This window comes from Papaver somniferum, unplaced genomic scaffold, assembly GCF_003573695.1.
Source record: "Papaver somniferum cultivar HN1 unplaced genomic scaffold, ASM357369v1 unplaced-scaffold_32, whole genome shotgun sequence".
NCBI lineage: Eukaryota > Viridiplantae > Streptophyta > Magnoliopsida > Ranunculales > Papaveraceae > Papaver > Papaver somniferum.
In genome coordinates this window covers 4,282,979-4,299,000 of record NW_020643262.1, presented here as the reverse complement: position 1 = coordinate 4,299,000, position 16,022 = coordinate 4,282,979, and the positions used below count along the sequence as shown (strand labels likewise).

The window sequence follows — 16,022 nt, the reverse complement described above, 5'->3', positions numbered from 1 at the left end:
CTTATACAAGAATCAATTCATAAACATTAAGCCATGGTTTGCAAAGTTAATTTGCATTCCTTAAACCATAAATATTTTAGCATGAGTATGAGTATCATACATAACCGATTTTAGAAATTCGCCACTATGTTCGTAAACTAGGTACGCGAACAATAGCTCCGGACCTTGGCATAGTCAAACCGTTCGCAAACCCGGTTCGTGAATAACTGTCCCGGACCCAACTCAGATAAACCCGTTCGCGTACTAGGTACGAATAAAAGAGTTCCTGACCTTTTCAAGTAAATCCGTTTTCAAACTAGGTACGCAAACAAGAGTTCCGGACCTGAATCATCACAATACAGTTCACATACTAAGTATGCATACCGTGTTGTATCCAGACATGGGTAATTGTTCTAAACTCTCATTTTAAACATTGAAACATCCTTGGAAGACGACAATGGTAATCTCACACATACCATTAGCTTCAAGTAATTTTCAAGTGATCAAATGATCAATACGAAACTTCCCAAGCTAACATCAAATGACTGTCTCACACAAATCATATAAGATGTTCAAGGTAATTTTCACATGATCGTCTTTTGACTTAATATTTGGTTTCCAACAAATAGATTTTTTCCAACTAAACTCGTCAAGAATATGATGAACATAGCTAAAGAAAAAAGCTTCCAACACGTATTTCGAGAAATAGATTAGCGAGATAAACCCGGTCCGAAATATCAAATGTGTATAATGTAAAAGTATTTATTGCTATACGACTTAGTCTCATTAGAAGATAGAATAAAATAGACTTCTGAGTGATAGATAAGTTTTAGTCTCCACATACCTTATGTTGATGAAGTTCCTTCAACCTCCTCAGTAGATCTTCTTCTTCAATTGGTGAACGCCGTGAAGTCTAAAGCTCAACTACACATTCTATCCTAATCCGAGACATAACTATAAGTAGACTAGAAATCAAGTATGTAGTTTTGATCAGCTAAACTTGACAAACAAGCTTGAGATAGCAACACTTGCGAGTTCGACCGAGCAGTGCTTTAACAGATTCCGAAATAACTTCTTTTGTTAATCAATTAGGTTATTGTGAGGTGACTAATATTTCTAGGTTGCTCTTCGGGAGTATAAGACCGGATTATTAGTTGAGCGAAAACAACAACCCGAATAGTCTTATCTTTGGGAGACATATTTGTTTATAAGTCTTCGACTTTGGGTTGTAGCAACTCTTAGTTGTGGATGAGATCATCTAAGGGAGTTAAGTATGCAGAGTCCTGCTGGGATTCAAGAGGCATAAGGAACGCAAATTCTTTAATCGGTGCGAGACTTGGTTAGGGCTCAACTACATTCCAATCTGAAGTTAAATTGTAGTAGGCTAGAGTCGGTAGCGGCTTAATACAGTGTGGTGTTCAAATCTGGACTAGGTCCCGGGGTTTTTCTGCATTTGCGGTTTCCTCGTTAGCAAAATTCCTGGTGTCTGTGTTATTTATTTTCCGCATTATATTTGTTTATATAATTGAAATATCATAGGTTGTGCGTAGTTCAATTATAGTTGATAAATCCGACCTTGTTTTTTGGATATGACTTGATTGACACTCGGACATCGGTCTTTGGTACCATCCGAGTTAGAATCAGTCTCACGTATTTCTATCTAGTTGATTTACTGATTGTATTGAGAAGGAGATACAACTCTTTGATATCTTTCTTAATTGAGTCTCACTTTTAAGTTGGTGCTCTCGGAATTATATTGGAGTTTAGTCCATACAGATTGCCAAACGAAATATTGGTTGTGGTTGTTATACCCCCGCGTTTTAAATTAGTATCAGATCAGGCAAACATGCTAAGACCTCATAAGTCTGTGTTTGTAGCAATCTGACTCTATGGACAGAAATGCTATCTCTACAAACGTACCGTCAGTCTTCGATGGCTCGAATTATTTATGGTGGAAAACTGCTATGCGTGCTTTTCTACAAGCCCGTGACTTTCAGACGTGGGTTCATGTTTTAAACGGTTACGGACCCCCCACAGTTATTATAGACGGTATAACTGTTATGAAAGACATAGCAAATTATAGTGAATCTGAATTTAGTGCTGCAAAGCATAACTCTGAAGGATTAAACGTTATTATCCAAGCCATAAGCCCATATCTTCAGCACTATGTGTTTCCTTGCACTAAGTTTAAAAATGCTTGGGATATCTTAGCAACCGTATTCAAATGGAATACCTCTGACAAAGAAGCTAGGCTTCAAAACCTAAATTCTGATTAGGAAAACCTTCATATGGCTGATGAAGATTCATTTGATGAGTTTAATCACAAAGTGTATGAAATTGTTAATGCATCATTTTCATTGGGTAAGACTATTCCTGAAAAGGGTATTGTGATGAAAATTCTCAAATCTCTACCAGCTAGATATGATTCTAAGAAACACGCCGTTGTTGAAGGTAACAACCTTGAAACACTTTCCAGAAACTCTCTTGTTGGAAAATTGAAAGTCCTTGATCATGATCGCAATACATCTAGAACATCTGCTTTGAAAGCTGTAACCAATTCAAGTGAGTCCTCTATCTTGTCTTGGGTCGATGAATGTTGCACTAATCTTGTTGATCTTAATAGATCATTGATCACGCAAAAGATCAAGAATATTGTAAAGAGAAGCAAAAGATCTGAGAAACGGTGTTCTCTCCTTGATGCTTCAGATGATTCAATACAAGAAGTAAAATCTTGTCAGTTTGTCAATAATATGCATACTTCTGAAGTTTGCACAGAAAATTCTGTTATCTCTGTAGGAACTTCTGTTAACTCAAATTATGATTCAGAATACGAGTCTGAAACTGAGATTTTGGAATTCTTAGATAATAGTGAAGAAATTCACCGAGAAAGTCTCCAACTAAATAAATTGTTGGAGAAACTTGAATCATCACTTTAGGTGAAGAATCTTGAGTTTAGCAAACTTTATGATGAACTCACCCGAACCCTATCTCTAAAAGAGAAAGAGATTGATACTCTTAAACGTGACTTGCAAAGGCTATCAGGAAGCTCTAACAAGATCTCAGCAATGTTATTTGGTCAGAAGTCCTATGGAAACACAAATGGTATTGGGTTCAAGAACAAGACTGTGATCGCAAACAATTCCTTTGTTCCAGCCGGTTCAGGAAAGGTGAATGTAGAGTGTTGTGATAAACAGGAGGCCGATCTCCAAACAAGAATTCCTCTATGTATTGTTTCTTTTGTGGAAATACGAATCATGTTCAAAGAAAGTGTTGGAAATTCAAGAAGAATAACAAAAGGATTGCCAAGATTCAGAATGACACGCAGAGGATGAATCTGGCCTTAAGAAACCAACATGGAACTCCTGAGGCCAAGAAGAAGTCTCGAAGAACCAGGACCAGACTAGGTAAGAAGTCAACTTATACAATAAACCTTGATACATCACCTTGTGACACAAAAAGTGAGCATTCTGCTCACTTCATTTCTAACTGATTGTAATAATGTTTGCATCCTCCTTATTAACTTGAGAATATGAGGATTGCATCAAGGTTGCTCAAGTCTTGTCTAGTTTTTGCTTATTAATTAGTTATATCTTGAAATTATTTTAAGTGTTCTCATGAATGGATAATTGTCCTTCATATCTCCTTTGTTGTTTTCATCTACTGGTACCTTTCTCACATCATGAATATCATCCTTCACCTTAGGTTGAGAAGGGACTTTCTGAAATCTCCTTGACCGATTTGTATTAACGCTACTGTTAGTTCGAACATTAGACGAGCAGATTGAATTGACCTTCCTGTAAGGATTCACAGGGTGAGTACTAAAACCAATTGGTTTAGACGGCTGAATGTCAGTCACACCTCTGAGAATTAAATCTAAGCTGTGTTGAAGTCGACCAAAATAGTTGTCATTCAACCTCAATTTGCATTTCCGTTGAACGCGTCATTTTGAATCACAAAAGAGACATACTTTCTGATCACCAAAGTGATTAGTGTGAGTAGGGTTAAACAAAATTATTAGAAGATTTCTTCCTTCCGTGAGATGTGGTGATTCCTTAATCGGTGGAATTTACAAGCACATCTTTAGCATTAGCAAGGGTATGCAATTTAACTTCTAGAACTAGTTTCATCAGAGAAACGTTATTACATGCAGTCACAGTTGAGTCAGAAGCAATTCATATAGTGGACTTCTCAGAACATCCTTTGTATTGAATAGATAGTTTACTCAATATGTGTTCGATTTCCAAGGCATCCTCTTTGAGTTTAGCCTCGAGTAAAGTTCGGGATGAAACAAACTGTGGCATTTTCCTCACAAAGAATCCTTAATTGGGAATCACGATCCTTTACCATACCAATGATTATATTGACCTTGTGTTCCAGACTATTGATTTCAACATCCTGGATTCTAATACGACTTAGAATTGCTGCACTCTTTTGGGATGCTTCCCTTTCTACTTCTGAGTCAGACTCGTCAGTAAGCTAGTCAGGGTAATACTTATCAATACAAGTCTGTTTCATAGGAACAATATGTTCATCTACATGTGAGATCGACAAGTCTTTCTCTTTAATAGATTCTATAGACACATAACTATTATTTCTGGTGATGCGTTAGTCAGAGATAACACTTCTGTCCATAGAGTCAGATTGCTAGAAACACGGACTTATGAGGTCTTAGCGTGTTTGCCTGCTATGATACCAATTGAAAAAGCGGGGGTCTAAAAACCACACCCAATATTTCATTCGACAATCTGTATGGACTAACTCCAATATAATTCCTAGAGAATCAACTAGACAGTCAGACTCAATCAAGGAAAAACATCCAAGAGTTGTATCTTAATTTCTCAATACAATCTGCAATCGAACAGATGGAGATCTGTGAGCCTGATTGATATGAGAAATAACTTGGACGATACCAAAGACCGGTGTTCAAGTGTCAATCAATTTCAATCAACAACCAAAGGTTGGATTTACCAATTGATTGAACTATGCACAACTTGTGATATTTCAATTATATAAATAAATATAATACGGAAAAGAAATAACACATACACCAGAAGTTTTGTTAACGAGGATACCGCAAATGCAGAAAAAACCCCAAGACCTAGTACAGATTTGAAAACCACATTGTATTAAGCCGCTACAGAAACTAGCCTACTACAAGTTAACTTCAGACTGGAATGTAGTTGAGCCCTAACCAAGTCTCACACTAATTGAGATACAATCGTTCCTTATGCCACTGAATCCCAACAGGACTCTACGCACTTGATTCCCTTGGCTGATCTCATCCACAACTAAGAGTTGCTATGACCCAAATTCGAAGCCTTCATAAACAAATCTGTCTCCCACGGAAAAGTATATTATGATAGATAAATCTATCTCCCACAGAAATACCTATGAAGTTTTGGTTCCATCTTTTGATAAATCAAGGTGAACATGAACCAATTGATAATCCGGTCTTATATTCCCGTAGAACAGCTTAGAAATATCAATTACCTCATAATAACTTAACTATATGGTAGTAGGACAAGTTATTGTAGAATCACAAAGAATGAGACGAAGAGCTTTGTGATTAGTTTTTATATCTTACCTATCATAGATAAATCTCGAGACAATCTTAAAGAAGATAATACTCAATACAATAGAACAAGTAAGATCAGAACACGCAACTACAGAGAAAATAGTTGGGCCTGGCTTCAGAATCCCAATGCTTCAAGTCGTTGACCTATAATGGTTTTAGGAAAAACCTAGGTTAAAGAAGAATCGACTCTAGTACGCAACTAGTATCACACAGGAGGTGTGGGGATTAGGTTTCCCAGTTGCTAGAGTTCTCCCTTATATAGTTTCAAATCAGGGTTTGATAGCTTTGAAAGCAATCAATATTCACCGTTAGATGAAATCCTGATTTAAGATTCAAGCTAAGTTTGCTTAAAACCAAAGAAATATCTCTACACCGTTATATGGTCTTAGCTTGTTACACACAAATGAAATATACCTTCATTTATATATGGGTAACCGTACCTAAACGTGTATATTGAGTTGGCTCAACAAGAGTTAACCGAAGTTAGCCATATAAACACTTTTGTATTAACCACATTCATCTAACACTTCTAGATTAAATGATAATCAAATGAATCTAATTGGGTTACTCATAGAGTTGTTCAATTATTTATATTATCATAGAAGTATACAAGACACAATTGAAACAAAATCGGATTTGATTCAAGAGAATCAATTCATTAACATTTAGCCACAGTTTGCAAAGTTTGCGTTCCTTAATTTATAAATGTATTTGTTCATGAGTGAAATCATACTTAACTGATTTTAGAACTTAAACCAACTCAATTTGCAAACGGGTACGCAAACTTAAGTTCTGTACTTTGGTCTTGTCCGATAGTTCGCAAACCGGTATGCATATTATCGTCCCGGACCTAACTCAGGTAGAACCGTTCGCATACGGGTATGCAAACTTGGTTCCCGAACTTTAACAGTTAAAACCGTTTGCATACTGGTATGCAAACTTGGTTTCCAGACCTGAATCGTACCACAACAGTTTGCATACTGGTATGCATACTGTGCTATATCCATACAATGGTTAATTATTCTAAACTCCTATTTAAATCATTGAAACATCCTTAGAAGACGACAGTAGTTGTTTCACACGAACTGTTAGCTTATAAGTAATTTTCAAGTGATCGAATGATCAATTCGAAACATTCTGAGTCGACATCAAATGACTGTCTCACATAAATCATGTAAGATGTTTCAAGGAAATTTTAACATGATCATCTTTTGACTTATTATTTAGTTTCCAACAAATAAATTGTTTCCAACTAAACTCGTCAAGAATAATGATGAACGTAGATAAAGCAAAAAACTTCCAACACTTATTTCAGGAAAGATATAAGCGAGTTAAACTCAGCTCGAAATATCAAATGTGTATAATGTAGAAGTCTATATAGCTATACGACTTAGTCTCGATAGGATATAAAATAGAATAGACTTCTGAGTGATAGATAAGTTTTAGTCTCCACATACCTTTTGTTGATGAAGTTCCTCTAATATCTCCTCATTGGATCTTCGTCTTTAATCGATGAATGCCGTGAAATATAAATCTCAACTACACATTCTATCCTAGTCCGAGACATAGCTATAAGTAGACTAGAAATCAAGACATATAGTTTTGATCACCTAAACTTGACAAACAAGCTTGAGATAACAACGCTTGTGAGTTCGACCGGGATTTGCTCTTAAAATCCTGATAGGTATGCATATTCGTATGCAAACCATTTTGGAACTGTGGTAAGGGAACCGGGTCTAAATAATCAAACAAGTATGTGATCCAATATAGTTCTATGTTCTAGAACCAGTTAGTACCCAAACCGGTACGTGAACTGGAAAAAATTTGTGAACTCCGGAACCGGGAAAAGTCTTTAAGTTTTTAAACCGGTACGTGAACTGAAAAAGTTTTGTCAACTCCGGAACATGAAAATGAGAGTTAAGCTTTTAAAGTTCAAATCGGAAAATTTCGGTTAACCATGTTGAACAAAGTCTTTCTACACGGTTCGGTTACGGTTTACTTAACCAGAATGTATATCTTGTATGTGTGAACATGAAAAGACGAGGGTACCAAAATATACCACAATCTTTTTGTTTCAATCTATAAGTCCTCTACCGAATGTGATCGTCTATGGATAGAGTCGAGACAATACGACAAATCGGTTCACACTTTGTGTAATTATCTATGAATACGAGATCGAGACAATACGAAAAATCGGTTCACACTTTGTGTAATTATCTATGAATACGAGATCGAGACAATACAACAACATGATAACTTGTGTGATTGACTATGGATACAATATTGAGACAATACTACAACAAAGTGTGTTACTTGATAATAGGTTCAGTAATAACCAAACTCCATAGGATCACTATCAATTAATGTGGAGTTAACGTATATGTGTATTTTACTTTATTATAATAAACAATTGAAATGCGAAAATCAATGTAAAAGACACCACAAGATTTTGTTAATGAGGAAACCGCAAATGCAAAAAACCCAGGGACCTAGTCCAGTTTTGAATATTCTCAAAATTAAGCCGCTATACAAAATCTAATACCAACTTCGTATAGTTGAGACCAAGCATCTACCCCTATCTACTTAGTTCCCTCAGTATCCCTGCGCCTCCGACTTCTAGAGTCATGCACGTGAATAGCAAGTCCTTTGGATCGTACTCCAAACAGCAAAGAAAGAATCTGTTTGGTAACCACTCTAATCAATCTTGCAACAAGATTTAGATGAGTCGTTGACAAAGGCTCTTATGCTTAATCTAATAAACTCCTTTGTCTGGTTAGATCAATCTAACTTTCATTACCGAAATAGTGAAGTATAGATTCACACTTAATCAACATAAATCTCAAATAGAAATATAGAGAATGCCGATCTCACACAAATAATTAATCAGATCTATCAAAGATAAATCGATTCTAGTTGGATCCCAACCGATCAAGGTTTGTGCACACAATTCACAAGATACGAAAACTAATAAGAAATCTTGTTCGTCTTCAGATCTTCTTTTATCTTCAATAACCTGCACAACACCATTTGAATCTGTTATGATCAATCACGCACAGAACGGAGTCTGTTAACAATGGACTATCACAAGATGTCTTTAGATCTAACAATAGTTCTAAAGATCCCGTCGATACCCTGATCTAGTTTGAGTGAATCTTATGTAAGAAGAGAAGATGCTCAAGCATAAACAAACTAGGTGCAATCAAAGTTTAAACAACAATTAGTCAATCAAATCAATCGAAAACTAATAACACTGCAATTATCTAGTTTCCCACTAATGGTACTCGTAATGCTTCTTGATCCCACATAAGTCTTTAAACGAGCGGACATAAGATTTTTCACCTAATTAGGATACTTACCTCTCTGAATAGACGGCTCCAACAGAAACAACAAGAAATGAAGTTTGCATGGCTCTTATGATAGTTTTCTAGAAATGAAAACTTGGGTATTTATAGACCAATGATGTTTGGACACCAAATAATTCCCAAAACCGAAAATATTCTCAAGATATGCAATGAATGGCAAAATTCGGTTTTCCTAATGCCAATAAATGCTTGTCCAATATTTCCGAAATCTCTCAATAGAAAAAATCCAATTAGTAAATGCACATTACTAATTTTAATTCTTTAGAGATATATGCATTAGTTGCTGGTAATTAAAGCATATAAAACCAAAAACCTTAATTAAAAGATTCATAATTTATTTCGGCATAGGATCACCTTGAGTACTAAGGAATATCTTTGAACAATAAATGATAATATTTACTGCTCGTGTTCAAAGTATGTTGACATCTTTTCACTGCAAATCCTTATTTCATATTTACATGGATTTGCATTCTTGGAATCGGTTATACCACACTTCCAAACAAGTTTAGAATTGGTTCGACTGTTTTCCAAGACTACTATGTGAATGATCAAAATACCAAATCGTATGCATGGGTTCAATCCGTTCTACGACTATACCTAAATATGGAAACATTTGTGATCGGCCACTAGGATCGGTTGCACCAGTTATAAGGATCGGTTCCATCTACACATGGTATTACTTGTGATCGATCACACCAGTTACCAGGATCGGCTACACCAATTACAAGGATCGGTCACACAACACTCATGATCTGTCACCCAAATTACTAGGATCGGTCACACTAATTACAAGGATCAATCATACCATCACATGGTTTACTTAGGATCGGTTATACCAATTATCAAAACCAGTCATACCAAATCATAAGTCAAGGCATTGTGATTAGTTAAACCAAGATACATAACCTGAGTTAAAATCGGTTCTACTAACTCACACATATTGGCCATTCAAAGATTTGCAATGAATAGCCGAACCAATAATCCTATTGAGTTCCCTTTCGATTCACGAAACAAGTTCATGGATGTACTTCCTTTAAACAAATGTAAATCATTGTGTCCTAGGATCACTACAAGAAAACGGGGATTTAACGACTACTTTGATTCCGTTGGTACATGGTCGTTTTTAGCGGGTGGGGCTCTGCAGCGACTGACACTACAACAAATACGCTATGTGACTAAAGGCTGTTTTGCTAAAGACCTGGACCAACTATGTTCCTGTAAGAGATATCTTTCAAGTAAATGAAACGATTAGTCGACACAACTTTCCAATAACTACTAACTATTGTTGGTAGAAGCATAAAACCTTTGTTGCTGGAATATTTCACCCGCATAATTATTTGTTGCTGAAGACTAATACATTGTTGGTAGAGGTGGGAAGTTATAAAAAGTTGTAAGCTGCTAAAGATTTTAACTTGCTGAATTTCAGTTGGTGGAGGTGTTTTATGTCGTTGGCCAAGCAATTTTATCACCGAATGGTTTGATGGTCAAGAGTTTGATCCACTAAATCTTAGCTGGTAGAGGATTATAGCAGCAAAATAGTTGGCTGGTTAAGGTGCGACATTGGTAAAGAATTCAACCAACCATCATTGACTCTCAATTGGTGAATGTCCTCCGCCAACTACAAATTTGAGTTGTTAGAGTGGTTTACAAATTTTACAAATGTATTATAATGAAAAACAAATATGGAATTTATTTTGAAAATTATACATTAGATGTTATTAATATTGAAAATATCCAAAACAGTCGACTATAAAATCTATCCACTTCTTCTTGTTAACCTATGAGAAAGCACAAAACTTGTCTGCTCACATCCATAGTCATTATACATTAAAAACTTACTAGCAGCTGAGAGTCGGGATGGTTTGTACATGTACTTACTAAGCTCTCACCATTCATTCCCTCCGTTCCTTTGGTATGACCGCGATTTATACCTTTGAGGTGTCTACCAACAAGTTGTTTCGTGGGTAAGATGAGTGGCAAAAGATATATACCTTTTAGGGTATGTTTTGGTCGCCCACACAAGATGGTTAAAGGCTAATAACAACAAATTTGATATTTCGGTTGTAAGTTGTTTTTGCTAAAGCCTTCCACCCATTATCGTTGCTGAAAAACTGGTGGTTAGACATTTCTGACCAGAGTTGTTTTTAGTTACAAACAATTGTTGCTGAAGAATTCCACCAACTATAGTTGGTAAAAAAATAGTCGCTAAAGCCAAGTTTTCTTGTAGTGATGAAATATTCACCATAACCCATTCACATAATCATAACAATATATACAAAATTATGTCGTATCTACGAAGTTCAAAAAATAAGCATTATACTTCGTAGTCTAATTTCTTAATATTATGATCATATTATTATGATCATGTCACATTACTAGAGTAATATACAATATATCAATGCTTACACAACAATAATGTTTGTTGTGTCATGCAATGGTTCAAATATATCCATTTTTTTAACTCACCGCTGTGATCTTCTCTTTCAGTATCATCCATAATTTCCCGTATCAACGGTTTTGCGTGAGATTAGCCCACGTATCTCACTGTATTGAATGCCCACCCGAGTTAGTGTTTTTACTTCCCATCAATTCGAGAAACCGCTTCCATTCCCACTCCATGCAGATCAATCGAATGCCGCAACAAATAATTTGTTTCTTCTTCGACAGAGAAAAAAACAAGAAAATTTCTATAAAATCATTCTCATGATATATATACGGCTTGAAATCGACTTATAAATTGTCTGAAGGAGGAATTGATCCTGTCAAATCCAACTGCTAGATCTAGAAGATTGTTCAGCTTATCTAAGAGATTTTTTTCCGTTCTAATGATAGATAAATAGATTTTTTTTCCGTTCTAATGATGCATCCTTTCTAATTGATAGATTTTGGAGTGATAAGCATCAACAAGGAAATTCAATACGGCTTCAGGTAATTTTCCCCAGTTCGTTATTTCTTCCTGAAACCCTAGATTGGCATTGATACTTCTCTATCGTATATACACTGGGTTTATTTTGTTTTCCGAAATCATATTCTTCCACATTGAGATAGATGATAAATTAAACTCGAAGAATATGATTGAAAAATCAGTCGGTTTCTTTTTTGTGGGTTTTGTTATTACTTTGATTATTGTTACTGAGAGGAATGAATCTTGAAACCCATGTCTTAGATTTCAGTTTCTTAATTTTGGTGCGACTTTGATGTTTAATGAAGTTGTTCTTATTTTTATTGTAGAAAAAAGAAGGAAACCCAGGTTGAGTTCTTATGCCGCAATCTTTACTTCTCCGAGATAGCCTAAGGTAAAAGTGTTTGTTGAATTGTCTGATTGAGAATTATGGATATTCGTTTTTGTGAATGGGTTTGCATGAGTGAAAAATTTGAGATGATAGTCCTGTTCAGCTGCAAAGATGACCAGAAACAGATGTACGTATCCCTAATTCAGTTCCTTTGCAATTCTTTATATGGGGTTTGAAGGGGATTCTCTTTTAATTTGTATTTTTTTCTTCTTTGGCTTTGTTGTAGAGTGGTGGATTCTTTGAAACATAGTGCAGGTAGACCTGTAGTAAATATGGTGGATCCTTTGGGTTATGGATATGATGGATAAAACGGTAAATGTGCCTCAGGAGCAGAACCATGGGTGCCTTGCATCAACCAGGTATTTTTAATCCCTTGCAAGCAATTGTTTGATAATATGAAGTTCTTGATAAGGTTGGTTAAGAAAACAAACAAGTAATCATTGAATAACACCAATTTCTCCAATATTTATAGCTTTGGATGGCAGTGGCCCCTTCAGTAAAACAATCCGTAGAAGTCCTAGGCTAATTGTGCAAGCTCGAGTTCAAGAAACAATACATATGCAGATTTGAATTGGTAAGATCTTCTTTTCAAAAATAAATAGATTGTATCCTTTATACAAGAATATATGGTTCTTTATGAGGCCTTATCTCATTCTATAATCAAGTTCTGTTGAATTATTCATCATTGCAAAAGGTCAGAGTCAGAATGAAATGTGATTTATCTGTACAATGTACAACTTGGAAATGAACATAGAAGTACAACAATGGCTTGAGCTATGACCCTTTACGCTGTGTAGTAGTTTTCTTGCGTCAATGGTTTGTATGCATAAGCAAATCTACTAAAAATTGATGTTGGTTGATAGTTAACAGGTTTTGGAAGATAAGCTTGATTTATCAAGGTGGTAATTGAAGTATAGGGCTTTTGGTCAAGATGTAGAGTTTTCTTGGCTTGCTCGCAATATGCAGGTCAGGTTTAGGATTCATTCAACCTGAGCCTATAGTTAATTTATCTGGATATTGAAACGTGTTGGTCATTATTTGGCTAATGGTGTATGATTTTCCTTGCAGGCTATACCCAACCAAAGAGGCCAATGATGATGTTTAGAAGGTCTGCCTAACAGGAATATTGATAACTAATATTAGTAAGGTAATAAGTGTTAGATACTTTTCCGGGGGGGATTATGTTAGTTCAATTATTTAGCCAGGTTTATATATCTTTTTTTTTTCAACCTTTTTTTTTGCGTCTGTATGTGCCTAATCAGAATCATGGAAAGACCAATCGAAAATGAGAATCTTAACACTTTGAATAATCTTAATACCATAATCCTTGGGCTAAAAGTTCTGAAACTCTCTTGAATGCGGAAGATCGTTCGAATGGGTTGTTAATCGATTCAATTTTCCCCAATTAATGTTACATAATGTTACATAGAAGCCTTTTTTCTCTAATTGTGTATATGATTTATTCTCCCGCTACACTTTTCTTAATGGGGAACCAGTGTTCTGAAAGCGTTACCTCTAACTTGCATTATCATTTTTAGATAATCAAATCTTTTTATATGTAGCCCATTATTACCATGAAATAAAATTTTGGATCGATTTGTCCGAAGAGTTGGACAAGGTTTTTGTGAATGTAATTTCTCGATTAAGTCTTTTAGGAAGGATATCAAGGTGGGAAATCATCACGGCACGCAGTAACATCAGTCATATACTTGAGAAGTTGGGATGAGGGCTTTGTGTCATAGTAATTAACCTTTGGTAATGCGAATGCCTCTTTTATCAATCCTGGATTTCCTAATTATATGAAGAGGATGTAAGTTCTTTATTATTTATTTTCCTTCATTTACTAGGTTATCACTAATTTAGGTGAAAGAAACACTTTGCTGACAGTTTCCACTTGCAGGATTGGGTGAAAGTAGTGGATTGTTGTTTTTCGTTGATGTATATGACTGATGTTACTGCATATGCATTGAAATTCTTTTTGGCTTTGAAAAGAATGTAACTGTTTTAGAATTGGGCGATTGAAAGGCCGGAAACATATAAGGAATCACCAGGTAAACCTCCGTAGACAGAATTTTGGATCTTAGTGATGAGTTTCTTTGGTGTTGCCTTTCACACGAAATGAATGGTTCTTCTTCTTTGAAATACGAATTGAACTTATATGGTTTTAGACTTAACATTCGTGTTTTGAGTTTCCTACTGTCTCATGTACTTCTTGAGTTTCTTAGTGTCTCATGATTTTGGAATCCTAGAGTCTTGACCTATGTTTTTCATTTTTCCTAGCAGATAATGTTCGAGTCATATGACAGGAAGAGGCTCTTGCACCTTTTTCATGTTATATCAAACCTAATCTCTGTGATATTGTTCACAAATGGTGCAATTTTAACAACCTGAAGGCTGATGTGGAGTGGATAAGTTTTGCACCTGACTTCCTGAGTATGTTTCGTTAACTATCTTTGTGCAGTGTGCCAAATGAGATTCTAGGTTTTACCACACGACTTTGTGGAAGATAGAAAATTTTGTGAGATCAAAAGAACAAAGGAGACCCCGATAGTCAGTGATAAAATTTAGTATATCAGGAAACATGATTTTGCGAATCTTCTAAATGACTTACCTCTTGCAGAGCATTTAACTAGGATCCATTCATAATACATCCACAACTGAGCACTTCTTCCGAAATCTCTTCATTGACTGCAAATAAAGAACCTCTCCAGAGGTTATTGAAATTTATTGGATGAACATTTATTACATTAACTTATGTACAAAGCAATCATGTATACAAATTAAGAAACCGCTGTGTGTGAATTTTAGTGGAGAGATATGAAACCATGTGTTGTGATAACTCACCATGTCACTATCATGCACTGTAAGTAGAATAAATAGGTACACGACTAATTGGGACCTTTCTTATGGATTCAGGAAAACAGGAAGCACGCAGTTGAGGATGCATTACTAACTATCTCCGGAGTCGAAATTGGTTACCAGCTTCAATGTAAATATACAGCGTAGCAAGGATGGCGATGTCAAGAATTTACGAACATTAAACCCATACGTTATTAGGTGAGCACAAATGAAGCTCTGCATTGGATAAAACCTAAATTTAAGACATTGACATTGTTTGAAGTTTTCGTGTTTTGTTGAGAATTGTTGGGTTCTTAGCTTCCTTATTAACCCGTTGGATCAATGAGAGTCTCTTAGAGAGTTTTAACTTTTTGGGGTATCATTTAGGTTGGAATTTGATTTTCTCTGAATCGTTCGACCTTAAAGCTGATGAAATTCCTATCAAATTAGTACATGCCATATTTTTTTGGTTCCTGTGTTAGGTTGTTTTGTCGGTTTTATTTGCAAGAACAGTGGGTATTACATGAGCAATTTAGTATTATTTTTTTTCAATTAGGAAGGTTACAACTTGCAAGGAAAATAAGCATTTTTTTAGATATTGTTGGGCCTATTGGATCCATACTACTTGCGGCCATGAGAGAATACTTATTGTCAGCAGCAACTTTGTTCTTAATTGCCATGATTCACAGTACTATGATACACAATAGATCAAGTTGAAGTTTGTTTAAAAACGAATGCCATAACATTTAGATACACTTGGTTGTCTATGAAAGGAAAAGCCTACCTTATGTGTGATAAAGCAGTACAGTCATGATCCAAAATCAAGTTATTTATTTATTTGTTTGAAACAGAGGAGAAATATATTACACGTTCCTTCAAAACACGGAATCTTTTAAAGCTATTTTTGAATGAAATGTGATGTCCAGATAAAACGAAACAGAGATTGAAAAGAAGTCAAAGAAAAGCATTTTGGTG

At 35.5% G+C, this 16,022-nt stretch overlaps 1 long non-coding RNA gene across 8 annotated transcripts; it reads left to right on the top strand.

Annotated features, from left to right (window-relative positions):
* The first annotated feature begins 11,436 nt into the window (after window positions 1-11,436).
* LOC113341924 lies at window positions 11,437-15,528 on the top strand. Of its 8 annotated transcripts, none has more exons than XR_003356225.1 (9): window positions 11,438-11,844; window positions 12,148-12,212; window positions 12,313-12,336; window positions 12,436-12,568; window positions 12,682-12,783; window positions 13,080-13,175; window positions 13,278-14,260; window positions 14,493-14,642; window positions 15,126-15,528. It is a non-coding gene; the product is annotated as an uncharacterized LOC113341924 (long non-coding RNA). The 8 variants fall into 8 exon arrangements; XR_003356224.1 differs by having other exon boundaries at window positions 12,303-12,336; XR_003356221.1 differs by having other exon boundaries at window positions 11,439-11,844; window positions 12,148-12,336; window positions 13,278-14,019; window positions 14,110-14,260.
* The last annotated feature ends 494 nt before the right edge of the window (window positions 15,529-16,022 follow it).